The 13,215-nt window shown below is 41.9% G+C and overlaps 1 protein-coding gene across 3 annotated transcripts in view; it reads right to left on the bottom strand.

The window, feature by feature from the left end:
* MYO1B (myosin IB) overlaps positions 1-906 on the bottom strand; it is a 192,318-nt gene extending 191,412 nt beyond the window's left edge. For all 3 annotated transcript variants that reach the window (XM_069577880.1, XM_069577882.1, XM_069577885.1), the window contains exon 1: positions 429-906. The gene's annotated coding sequence lies outside the window, so the exon portion shown is untranslated. The remainder of the gene's footprint in view (positions 1-428) is intronic.
* Between the last annotated feature and the right edge of the window lie 12,309 nt (positions 907-13,215).

The following is a 13,215-nucleotide window of genomic DNA, read 5'->3' as shown; positions in this document are numbered from 1 at the left end:
TCCCCAGGACGCCCCATTGTTCTCCCTCTGCTTTCCTTCCCGGAGGAGGCCACCCCGCCTCCTTCTATAGAACCAGGGGGCCAGGAAACAGCTGTGCACCAGGGGGATGGAGGGGGTGTAGGTGAACACCAGGAAGACCTGGATTCCACTTTGCCCACAGGTACAAGGGGGATGGGGCAAAGTGAGAGCAACTTAGTTTAGCGCCCTCTACTCTCCCACCGCCCCCGAAGCAACTGCGGAGTCGCGACCACCCTGCGCGACCTCCAGGGTCGCGGTGCGGCAAGAGCCGCACCGCCGCCCGGCCCGGCAGTGGAGACCTCAGACCCCGCTGCCCCGCGCTCCGCGGGTTGCGTCAGGACCACGGGGGATCGCGGGCACAAAGGACCGAGCGGGCAGGGCAGGGGGAAGAGGGAAAGCGCTCGCGCTACCTCGCCGAGCGCCACTCTGCCTCCTCGTCGTCCACCCTCTCCGGTGCGCTCCGGGACGCTGGCCCTCTGTGAGGCTGCGGGGCTCCCACGCGGCTACTCGGCGGATGCTGCTAGCGGCTGCTGCCCGGCTACTGCTGCCCCTGCGCCCGCGCTCCCACACCGCCTCCAAGCGCCGCCGCCGGGGCTCCTGTGCGCGGCCAGTTGCAGAGTGCGCGGCCGCTGCGGAGTGCGGCGCTGCGGCGGGAGGCGCCCGGCCACTCCCCTCTCCCCTACCCGGGCGAAGGGGCCGGCCGAGGGGCGGGGGCGCCGACCTCGCAGCCTGGGATTCGCCCCTCGGCGAGCCGGCAGAACCCGGAGCCGCCGCCTCCCAGCCGGCTCACCTCCGGCCGCCTCGGGGCCGACCGCACAGCGCCCCCCGGTGAGCACGGGTGCAGCCTCGGCCTCAGGACCCGCCTGCACGGGGCAAGCAGTGGAAAAGAGGGAGAGGAAGAGGCGTCCCTCTCAGCCCACGGAAGGCACGGCCCTTCTACATTGTTTACTCCCGAATTTATTAACATCAAACGACAAATATAATTACTGGAGGGGCAGGCCAGGGGGATCGGGCCGGCGGGGAATAACTAGAAGCCAGCCTGCAGGCACCGGCTGGCAAAGAGTAGGAGTGTTCATTGTTCCTTCTCCCTTGGATAAAAAAAAGTTGGGATACCCAAGAATATTGGAAAATATTAATCTGCCCGAAAAGGAGAAAAGTGTACTGAGTAGCAAAGTGTGCTTTTATTTAAAAGATTTTTTAATATTTGCTAACTCAGTTTCATGTTATGCTAAGTAAACACTGGCCAAGTCTCTGAAGCAGGAAATAAAAGTTTAAAAAGAAATTTCAACTACGTGTGTATGTGTATTTTTATTTACAAGATTTTTTAATATCTGAACAACAATACATATGAATATAGAATGATCAGTGAAAATGTGTTCATCTGTATGTTATTTCGGTATCCTGGAGTGGACAGAGAATCATGCCCTCCTTCACTCCAGCTGGGTTCTTATCTCTGTAAAATTCAGAACAAGCCATTTGACCCTTGCCCTGGTTTCCTCATCCCAAGAAGGGAAGGGTGCTCATCCTAACTTACTCACTGGGTGAGGTGAGGATTACTTGGCTAAGGTGTTGAAAGCAATGTAGACATGGTAATTGTTATTCATGTTTCTATTTTATCCAATAAGGAAATAAGTTGCCATAAATGGGGCCAGGTTTAAATGGACTGACCTATATCTGGAAACTCACTAAAATGAGGTGATCCAAAGAATTCAGACCATATATAGTAACTGTCCCCACAGGCATAAGAACCACAGGCAGTGCTATTTGTCAAATGCCACCAGTAGAGACTGAAAAGGTAACTTGCTTTGAAACGACATTATCATTCATGGCACCATCAGCATTCTGATCTACATAAGACACCCGAGATGTTCTAAACTTAAACATATTGAGTACCAGGTACTGGTTCTTTTCCTGTTTAATCTTCACAAAAAACTGGGAGGTAAGTTACCCTCTTTGTCCTTGTTTTACAAACCAGAAACCAACAACAGAGAATTCTTCCAGCTAATAAGTGGCTATACTTGTTTGAGTACACGCCGGCAAATTCCTTTACACTCCTTCCATTAAGGAATGGAGTTAATTGCCTTCCTCTTGCATATAGGCTAGACTTAGAGACGTGATTCTAATGAATAAAATCCAGCAGAAGTGATGTTACATAACTTAAACTTCTGATTCGAGATGAAATCAGATGAAACAACACAGATGAGGTTTAATGACCTTCATTCGAGGTCGTTAAAGGAGCTCCAGCTTTCACCTGGCCCTCTCCTGGGATAATCATCCTTGGAACTCAGCAGCCATGCTATAAGGAAGCCCAAGTCGCATGGAAGGTCAGGTATGGGTGGTTCTGATGATGATGCCAAGTAAGGACCCAACCCTCAGCCAAATGAACAGACAGACATGTGAGTTACAAAGCCGTTGAGATTACTCCAGTCCCAGTCCCTGACTGAGAGACCTCAAAAGAAACCCTAATTGAGCCTAGTCAGTGCCTAGAAACAGGACAGGTAACAATTATACAAGATGCAAGGGTGGTCACTGCAGAGCAGTAGGCACTGGGAACATTGGGAGAGCTGGGGTGTGAACCCAGGCAATCTGACTGCACAGGCTTCACCACAGTCAGGCACACTACCTCAGACTTTGATAACCTAGCCTAATGAACACCCTGAAGATGTCTGCCTTCGCAACAGACAGCATACAGACCTGCTACCCCATGACAAGTGTTAGACTCTCTTCTCCATTTTGCCCATCTGACTTCAGGTTCCAAATTAACTACTTTTAGCGGTTTGGTAGTCAGGGAGCCCCTGACCTCTGCTGTCCAATCCAGCTTTTCAAAAGTCACAGAAATTCAAATGGTAGTTTCACAAGAATAAATGTAAATAGGTGGTTTGAGAGAGTGGGCGAGTTCTACAACGTTTTGATCTTGGAAGAAGACCAGGTTAGTAAAAAGTAGGTTTAAGACAAGTATATACCGAGTAGGATAATTAAGAGAGCTTCTCTCAAGAAGGTTTTGGAGCTTCTGCCCCAAGAAAGAAATTGGGAGCATAGTTATGTAAGAACAGTTTGCTTCAAGAAGAATCTAGCAGAGTAGGGACACCTGAGGCATTCTCCCTGTTTTTTTTAAAAGCAAGTTCAGAAAAGAAAATAATAGAAACTGTTGAACTCATCCTAGTAACACTGAGAAAATGAACCAAGAAGCTATTAGAAAACCAAAAATGTTTCTAGAGCAAAGCTATGCTTCTCTTTTTAAAATACCATTAGCCTAGTTTTCGTAACTTTCAAACTTCTGAAGACATACCATGAGGTTTTTAAATACTTTTACCTTCCTGGCTGTTCTTTCCAAAAGTCAATCAACAAATTTTGAATTTAAAAGAAGCAGATTACAGCTGTTCTAATAACTGTCAAGAATAGATAATAAATCCATCAAGTACAAAGCATTTTTTACTTTCCCCTAAGTCTGTTTGAAGGAAGTAGAATCTATGAAGAAACAAAAAGACTGTTATTACAGTCATAAATTATAAAATCGCTGGAGTAAAAGAATGTAAGAGGTATATTTTACCTCAATGAAAACATGCAGTGATTTAAATTAAAACATGGAAAATCCTGTCATCTTTGTGGAAAATTTTAGAAATAAAAACACATTTGTGTGTGTCCCAGGAAGAGAATTATTTTACCACTAAATGTGTAGAGTTGTTGTTGTTTTCCTTAGATGTTTTTACTTGAACCCTTAAAAAAATTTTTTTAAGAATTAAACATTGGAGAAAATTGACCAACAAAAGGATCACATGACCTGATTCTACGTCATACTGGTGTAGCAAATGACATAGTGTGCTGGAAGTCATAGTTTCAGATTTTCTCACTGGTTCTGTGGGCAACTAACTTTAGAATTTTAGCTAAAAAGCTCATGTTTCTGCCCTAGTTATTTTACATCATCTTGAATGTGTTCAGAGCCTCTGGTTCTAAAAAATCTAAGAGTCTTTATTCTTGCCATGTTTTCTCTCCCTACCTACCTGTCCTTAGTTTTCACCCACTTTACTTATCCTTTGAGACCACACTCTGCTGCTGCTGCTAAGTCGCTTCAGTCATGTCCGACTCTATGCAACCCCACAGGTGGCAGCCCACCAGGCTCCCCCGTCCCTGGGATTCTCCAGGCAAGAACACTGGAGTGGGTTGCCATTTCCTTCTCCAGTGCGTGAAAGTGAAAAGTGAAGTTGCTTAGTCGTGTCCGACTCTTAGCGACCCATGGACTGCAGCCCACCAGGCTCCTCCATCCATGGGATTTTCCAGGCAAGAGTACTGGAGTGGGGTGCCATCGCCTTCTCAGTTCTTACCAATTACTGACCACCTTCTTGAATTGGATCCTGCTTCCTTTGCTCTAGTAACATCTTGATGGCACATCTTCTCCATACTTCGCAATTTGTCCCAGGTTGTGAAACCTTTCCAGTTGTTCTCTTTGACCTTTCCAACTAGATGACAAATCTCTAGATTAAAGGAGTAATTCAGTTTGGGAACACCAAGTCCATGATAGTAAGAACTGCCTGAGAGAGCTTACTCTGTTCTAGAACATAATCTAAATTCTTTGCATGTGTGTTGATTTATTTAACCCTCATAACAGCCCAATCAGGTAGGTTTTTATGATCCCATTTTACAGAGAATGAAACTGAGGCAGAGCAAAGATTACTGACCAGAGGTTCCACAGTAATAACACTAGAGTCAGGATGTGAAGCTGGTCAGTCTAGCCTCAGGGCTTGATCTCTTACCTAAAGTCTAAAAATAGACTTCCTCTCACATCTGTGAGCTCTCTTTTTCTTTTGTCTCTGAGAAAACAAGTACTGTCTCATTTCTTTAATGTATATATTTCTTAGTTTATAATAGTGCTCTAAATGCAGTAAGAACTGAATTAGTATTTCTCAGTTCCATGCAAAAAAAAAAAAAAGAATCTTTTTTTATGTATTTAAAGAATGCTTTGAAACTAAATGCATATTGCTTAAAGTATCATTTGACTCAGAATAGGTATTGTAGAAAACATTTCTATAGCATTTTCAGCCTGTGGGACACAGCAGGAAATATACAACTCTTAAGTATTAAAAAAGCTATAGATAGAAAGTAGGTAGGAAAATAGATCTTGAAAGTTCTCATTATAAGAAAACAAGTAAAAATTTTGTAACTCTGTATGATAATGGATATTAACTGGTCTCACTGTGGTGATTATTTTTCAATTTGTACAAATATCAAATCATTACATTGTACACCTGAAATTAATATTGTTTTGTCAATTATACCTCTAAAGTAGAATTAATTAAAAAAATTAAAAACTGTAGATAAGCTATAACAAAAATATTACAGGGTAAAAAATGATTGATAAAATTTCTTCCAAGCAGGAAAGTTTGCTAAAACTTTTAGATGACAGAGAAGAATTAAAAACTCAGGAATAGGGCTCCTTATAGGAACTATATGTGAAGACCAAAAACTGTGCTTTATAAAATATGAGTGTAATTGAGCACTAAAATTGGGCAGTGAAACTGAAGTGTAATTTTTTTCTCCACAAAATACATTTGTCTATAGATCAGAATACCGATCCCTCAAATAAATTATAGATCCATTGCCAGGAAATGTAAAGCCTGAATTTTTCCCCTAACATTTTATAATTTAGCATTTTGTCATTTCAACTAGTGGAATAATTGTCTTTTTTATTTCCACTCAAGCTGTAGCAAGTGAGTACCATTATGGCAAAGCCTTGCTGTTAAGCAATAAATCAATCTGAAAAATGACTAGATGGTTTTTCCAATCTTTTTTAAAAAGCATTTTCATTTTTTTAATGATAACTGGGGAGTTTTTCATCTCATTGCCAAGAAGACCTGAGGAGGACTACAAGGAAAAGCAAATTTTATGCCAAAAGAAAACAAAATATTAGCTATCTATACCAAATGAAGAGCAGTTAGCAAATATATGAAATAATTGTCTGCTTCTGCTTCAGTCCCTAAAACTAAATGTCCATTTATTTGAGTATGGTGAATACATTCATCATAGGTATTAGCATATGAAAGAAAATACTGATAGAGAAAGATAACTGTGTGGCCAAAAAACATTTTAACATAACCAAGACAACACATAATCCAGGTGTAAGGACTATTGACTAAATAAACCAAAATTTAACTGGAACTAAAAGGCTTTCATAATAGATTTGTTCATTGGTTTCAGCTGCGTTCTCAATCTTGCCATCTTCTGTACAAGATGAGAAGCTCCACGAGGGTAGAAATTTTGTCTCTTTGGCCCACTGTCATGTTCCCAGAGCCTAGAAACATACCAGGTTCAATATCGTTGAATTGATGAATGATGGGGTTTTTTCCCACCAAGGCTTGTAGGATCTTAGTTCTCTGATTAGAGATTGAACCTGCACCCTTCAGCAAGTGAAAGTGCAGAGTCCTAATCACTGGACCAGGGAGTTTCTGAATTTTATAAATCATTGTTATTTTAGGTAAAGCGAAAGTGAAAGTCGCTCAGTTGTGTCTGACTCTTTGCAACCCCTTGGGCTAAATAGTCCATGGAATTCTCCAGGCCAGAATACTGGAGTGGGTAGCTTTTCCCTTCTCCAGGGGATCTTCCCAACCCAGGGATCAAACCCAGGTCTCCCACATTGCAGGCGAATTCTTTACCAGCTGAGCCACCAGGGAAGCCCATTGAACTAGCACATAATCTCAGACAATATTTCCAGATGGGTCTTAGATCAATTTTAAAACTTTGCACAGCAAGATAAAACAAAAGTAGGTCTTGCTGATGGGTTCCGCAGTCTACTTCAACTGTGAATAAAGCTGAAACTTTAAAGAGAGAAGCTCTGAAGAGTAGCCTACCCCCTGGGAAGGAAGAAGAATGAGACCACATGAGCCCATGTATTGAACAGCAACTGAGCTCCCAAAGGCAGCATGACTCAACTGAAAAGATGCATAATCTTCTTTCCCACGAGACATGCTGAAATCCTATCATACTGCTAAGAAAAGGACACAGACACGTGTCCTAGACTCTCTGGGCCTCTCTTGCCAGGCCTCACCTGCCCCAAGGCTCCCTCAGCTAGTGGGTATTTTACAGGTTCTCCCCAAATCTTGAATCTGGACCTGAAATAATCTTGATCCAAAGACCTCAAATGTTTCCTTCCCTGGAGCGCTGGGTCTGCAAACCGCTTCAAAAATCCTGAAGTCTCCTCGAAATTCATTATCTACCATCTGAGGTATTCTGCAGGGTCATGCAAGCTTCTACAAGTTCACAGTTTGGAAAGCATGCTAAAACTTCTCATTTTTCTTTATGAATTTTTATTAGCCTAAAGCAACTAGCCCCAGCCAGATGTAGCCTGGGCATAAGGGAAAAGAATCTCTTTATTTCCTGGCACATGGGCTGTTCCGTGCTTTTGCTGCCACTGGGTGATTTTGATTAGTCCTATAATTGCTCCAGGTTAGTGACCATAAAAGGCTTCCCAGGTGGTGCTAGAAGTAAAGAAACTGCCTGCCAAGGCAGGAGAACTAAGAGAGTCAGGTTTGATCCCAAAGACCCCTGGAGGAGGGCGTAGCAACCCACTCCAGTATTCTTGCTAGGAGAATCCCATGGACAGAAGAGCCCGGCAGGCTATAGTCCATGGGGTCACAAAGAGTCGGACACGACTGAATCGACCAAGCATGCTCACATGCACAGCGACCATACATGAACCTCAATCTTGGTGACTCCTTCTGTTCTGTTACTTGTGGTCCTGCATCACTACCCCAGGGCTAAATAGTGAAGTAGATAAAACCTGTCCTACATCAAGAGGTTTTAACTGAGTCCGTGTCCAGTCCTGTGCTGGCCCTGTCGCTAGGATGGGACAATGAACAAGATGATTGTGACCTTTCAGTGAATAAGTCAAACTTCAGGTCTTTGGCTCCTTCTGGTGACTGAAACTCCCTTTTCCCTTAGAACATCTCGCCAGACCTCAGGCAGTGAGAGCCCCGATGCCTCTCCCCCAGGCCTCGCAGTCCAGCTGGTCCTTCATGTGTTGCCCTGAGCATTTTAGATCAGTTATTCAGAAGGGCTACAGTGCGGTTCAGGATTTCAGTTCTGAGTAAGAGATTAAAAAGCTGCCTTTTGTTTCTTCATTTCAAACTTTAATCATCAAGTTTCAAATATTCAAAAACTTAGTAGCTAAAAGATATCCTTTGACATTTCTCTAGTCAAGAAAGTCAAATACTAAAGAAACTACGTGAGTTGTTTTTAAACTTTTGGCCCCTGTGGGTTTTGGGATTTCACGCTATATTTACTTCTTTTTCATACAAACAGTGTTCAAGTTTTTGTAATAATAAACATGCATTATTTTTACAATCAGGAAAAATAATAAAGCTATTTTCATTTTGGACAAAATGTGTGGTCTGTAAGTTTTGAGAGGATGTTTTTTTGCATTAGCCCTACTGAGAAAAATAATAATAAATATTGCTTGCACACTTTTTCTAATACCTTTCCATCAGAACATTTCAGTACTCAGTGAACTTTTCTGTCAAATATGTTAGAAAGTAGTAGATCTGATAACTAGATCCACTGAGTGAGAGTTTATGCAAAGAAGCTACAGAGAACATTTACCTTGAGTGTGAAGTCCTTGGATTTCTTTACTGAATCCTCTTTAATAGAAGAGGGCCTTCTTTCTACTTCGTGAAGTCTTATGCCCATGGGTAGGGGGCAGAGAGTAGGAGACAGGAGTGATTGGAGGGTGTGATGGGGAAAGTCTCTCCATTGCCAGCCTGGCAGTTGGCTATGATGACAAATTCAAAGGAGAATTACGACTGTGAAGACATCTGTCAAGGGCAAGACAACCAAGATCCCTGGACCAGGGGGCTCTGTTAGAATCCTCAAAAATGGCTGAACCACTGCATACATGTAAGAACTTAAATATGAAATCTATAAATTCCCAACTAGCTATTTTCCTATGCTGGTTGCTATTGCATACAACATCACAGTTCTACTTGGTTTCCAGTCAATAATAATTCATTCACAACTAGCTTTTAAAATTAACCGGACAACTTAATGACCACAACCCCCACCCTGTCACTGTGCTGAGGTGTCCAGGTGAATTCTACATTAGTAACCTCAGTAGTTCCTATCTATGTATAGTATCGAATTCTTGAGGAGTGGATGATGTTTTATACTACTACACTATGAATTCCTTTTTGGGAAAAATATTTCATTTATAATACAAATTACTATAAGTAAATCTAGAATAAAAGGTGCTTGGTGGGTAGAAATATTCAGAAGATTGAGCCACGATACTCGGGGAGATGGGAGCTCTATCTGATCAAAATTTTGAGCTAATTAAGTTGCATTCTTATGAAAAAACCTGGTCTTAAAAGCTCTTGCCCCCGCCAATCAAGTTTTAGAAAACCTTTTTACTTCTTTCTATATCCAGGCTTTTGCTCCTATGACTGTATTAAAAGTGATCTTGCCAACATGCTCAGTTCAGTTGTCACATCTTAGGGGCAGTTTTAAGTCCTTGTGTCACCTGGAGTCACTGCCACATGAAACCTTGCTGCCTTCGTGAGCCACTCTTCTTTATTGGCTTCATTTGGCTACCCCTTATTTTCCTCTTAATGTTCTTGCAGGCTTTTCTCAATATTACTTAAAATTCCTTTGTCTCTGCCTTTCCTCCATAAATGTTGATGTTACCTTAGGTTCTCTTTTCAACCTTCCCTTCTAATTTCACCCACATCCAAGGCTTCAACTACTGATGACTTCCAAATTTATGTCTCTTAAGCTCAAGTTTCCTATATTTAAGTGTCTACTGAACATCTACCTCAAATTTCGTACATTCAGAACAGAAACTCGCAGGTATCTCAGACAAAACATGAAAAAAGAAACCATCATCTCTACCAATCCCAACCTCATTTCTTGTCCCTTATGTATGCAGGTCAAGAAGCAGCAGTTAGAACTGGACGTGGAACAACAGACTGGTTCCAAATTGGGAAAGTCAGGCTGTATATTGTCACCCTGCTTATTTAGCTTGTATGCAGAGTACTTCATGCAAAATGCCAGGCTGAATGAAGCATAAGCTGAAATCAAGATTGCTGGGAGAAATATCAATAACTTCAGATATGCAGATGACACCACCCTTATGGCAGAAAGTGAAGAAGAACTAGAGCCTCTTGATGAAAGTGAAAAATAAAAGTGAAAAAGTTGGTTTAAAACTCAACATTCAGAAAACTAAGGTCATGATATCTGGTCCCATCACTTCATGGTAAATAGATGGGGAAACAGTGGAAACAGTAAGAGACTTTATTTTTGGGGGCTCCAAAATCACTGCAGATGGTGACTGCAGCTATGAAATTAAAAGATGCTTGCTCCCTGGAAGAAAAGTTATGATCATCCTAGACAGCATATTAAAAAGCAGAGATATTACTTTGCCAACAAAGGTCCATCTAGTCAAAGCTAAGGTTTTTCCAGTAGTCATGTATGGATGTGAGAGTTGGACTATAAAGACAGCTAAGGGCTGAAGAATTGATACTTTTGAACTGTGGTGTTGGAGAAGACTCTTGAGAATCTATTGGACTGCGAGCAGATCCAACCAGTCCATCCTAAAGGAAATCAGTCCTGAATATTCTTTGGAAGGACTGATGTTGAAACTGAAACTCCAATACTTTGGTCACCTGATGCGAAGAACTGACTCAATTGAAAAGACCCTGATGCTGAAAAACATTGAAGGCAGGAGGAGAAGGGGACAACAGAGGATGAGATTATTGGATGGCTTCACTGACTCGATGGACATGCATTTGAGTAGGCTCCGGGAGCTGGTGATGGACAGGGAAGCCTGGGGTGCTGCATTCCATGGGGTTGCAAAGAGTCAGACACAACTGAGCAACTGAACTGAACGGAACTGATTCTTGATTATGGTGAATACAATTGTTAATCAATCTAGTGGTGCAAGACAGAAGCAAATGTATTCTAGCCTCCTTGTTCTCTGTCATCTTCTGAATTCTGTCAATCTGGGAGCTATTGTTATTCTACATCCTAGCTAACTCAAAGATCCGAGCTCTTTTCTCCATATTCACTGTCTTCTCACCCTAAAGCCTTTAGCTTCCGATTACTCCATTGTCAGCATGGCATACATGTGACGTGTGCTCCCTCTCCAGCCCATCTCACACCACACCGCCACCCAGGTCATCTGCACCAAGTCATTCCAGTCCCTGATCTCTTAGGATTCTTTACTTTCACCTTTGCACATGGTGTCTCTGCTGCCTGGGGTGCCTCTCCTTTTTCCCCTGGAAAGAAGACACCTTCTCATTCTGGAAAACATCACCTTCTCTGAGATCTTCTAACCTCTAAAAATAAGAAAAGAATACTTCTTCAGTGCTCCAATAATGCTCTGCATGTCTGTCATAGAATGTATCACACCATGATTAAATTACCTATCAGTCTTTTTTACTATACTGAGACAATCTTAAATGCAGAATGATGTCATTCATTTTCTTATTCCTGTGTTTAACAGAGGTCCTGGAATGTAGTAGGCATTCAGTAATGGTTGTTGAATAAATGAAGAATGAATGAATATCAAGCATTTTCAATATATTCTTCCATGGGTCCTGCATAACTCTTAGCACTCAGTTTGTAAGATTACCCCATTTCCTATTAGAGAAACCCTCAAGAATTTTAGTATAATATCCTCTTCTATTAAGTTCAAACACACAAAAAATTAGCTACAGATGCTTAAAAGAAACCCAATCTTTCCTTTTTAATCAATCTTGAAACTGACATCTCCTATACTTTTGAACACACATTCCTACCTGGATGCTAAAAGGTCCTCATTTCTGTAGAAACAGATACACTGGACTGACCCACTGAGCTTGTCACAAATACACCATAATGGTTTCTAGCTCTGCTTCAGAGCCAGTACATATGTTTTTCCTGGTCTTTCTGCCCAAGTCAGTCCATAAATATTTTAAATCTATGAACTTTTAAATTCAAGAAGATTTATGGGGCCACTTTAAATACTTATTTCTTGCTTACATGGGATTGAAAGATCACAATGGCTCAGTATCAGTTGCATTTCATCCTTTCAGTACTTATTTCACAGCTGAGCACTTCTCAGAGTTATGAACATGAGTTCAGTCCCTGACAAGTCATAGCAAAGGCCAAAAGAATGAGCGAAATTATCCACTCTCGAACCACATGGGACAGCAGAGACTGAATAGGCAGCATCTGCTATGACTTATTACAGCATATATGTTACACGAGGCCCCAGATCAATCCCCAAACGGAAGTCTTATATCATGGGTCTTTCACCACCAGAAAGAAGCATACACATACATTCAGCAATAACAGTACATAAATCTCTGTTCCAATTACAGAACTTTATCTTATGTGGTGCCAATAAGTAAAGGAGCTATCTCAAAACAGCAGGAGGAAATGCCTGCTTCATGTGCAGAAGCATTTAATATCACTATAAGGAAATCTTTTAACACAAGTAAGACATGGAACTATCTGCTTATGGATCAGTCCAAAAGAAGGAAGAATCTCTCCAAATAATGTCTGACAGATTTTGTATTTTGAACTTAAATCCATCATTGAAAAGGAGGTAAATGGGAAGAAAATAGGTTGTATATAAAACGTAAGCAAAACCGAGGGCATTCTGGATATTAAGAATAATACTTGACCAAAGACCATCTAGTTGGGCAGGGGATGGAGCATGCTTAATCTGGAATCAGTGAGCTAGCTGAGATGTATATCAAAGTATGTGTAGTGTGTGTTTGTGTGTGTGTGTGTGTGTGTGCATGCATGCACCTGAGAGGTGCACCAGAGAGGAATCTGATGAGTCCCAGGATTCTCCCAAAAGGGCTTTGACTCATGGAGTGTTTCCAACCACTGCTCTATAGTAAATATTTCTCAGATTCATAAGCAGAGAGGTGCGACTCTCAGGTGAGATTCAAGATTATTGAACCCAGTGAAGACCAAAACCACATTACTGGAGTCTTGAGGCAGTGGTACAACGTGAGTGTGACGTATCCTCTCAGATGGAAATGAGAAAGTCACTGCCAACTCTCAAATGACATTTTGTATAAAGCGCATATTAGTAAAGTACATGGAGAATCCTCCTCTCCACATTTAGGAGCGTGAAAACAACAGGATGCCCTCTACAGGTGCAGAGAGGACAAGACACTCTTCCTGCTTCCCTAGTGCACCTCTCCTGTGCACCCCAAAATTACC

Source organism: Ovis canadensis, chromosome 2 (genome assembly GCF_042477335.2).
Source record: "Ovis canadensis isolate MfBH-ARS-UI-01 breed Bighorn chromosome 2, ARS-UI_OviCan_v2, whole genome shotgun sequence".
In the NCBI taxonomy this organism is placed as follows: Eukaryota; Metazoa; Chordata; class Mammalia; order Artiodactyla; family Bovidae; genus Ovis; species Ovis canadensis.
The sequence above is the reverse complement of the archived record's forward strand: the minus strand, read 5'-3'. Positions and strand labels throughout refer to the sequence as shown.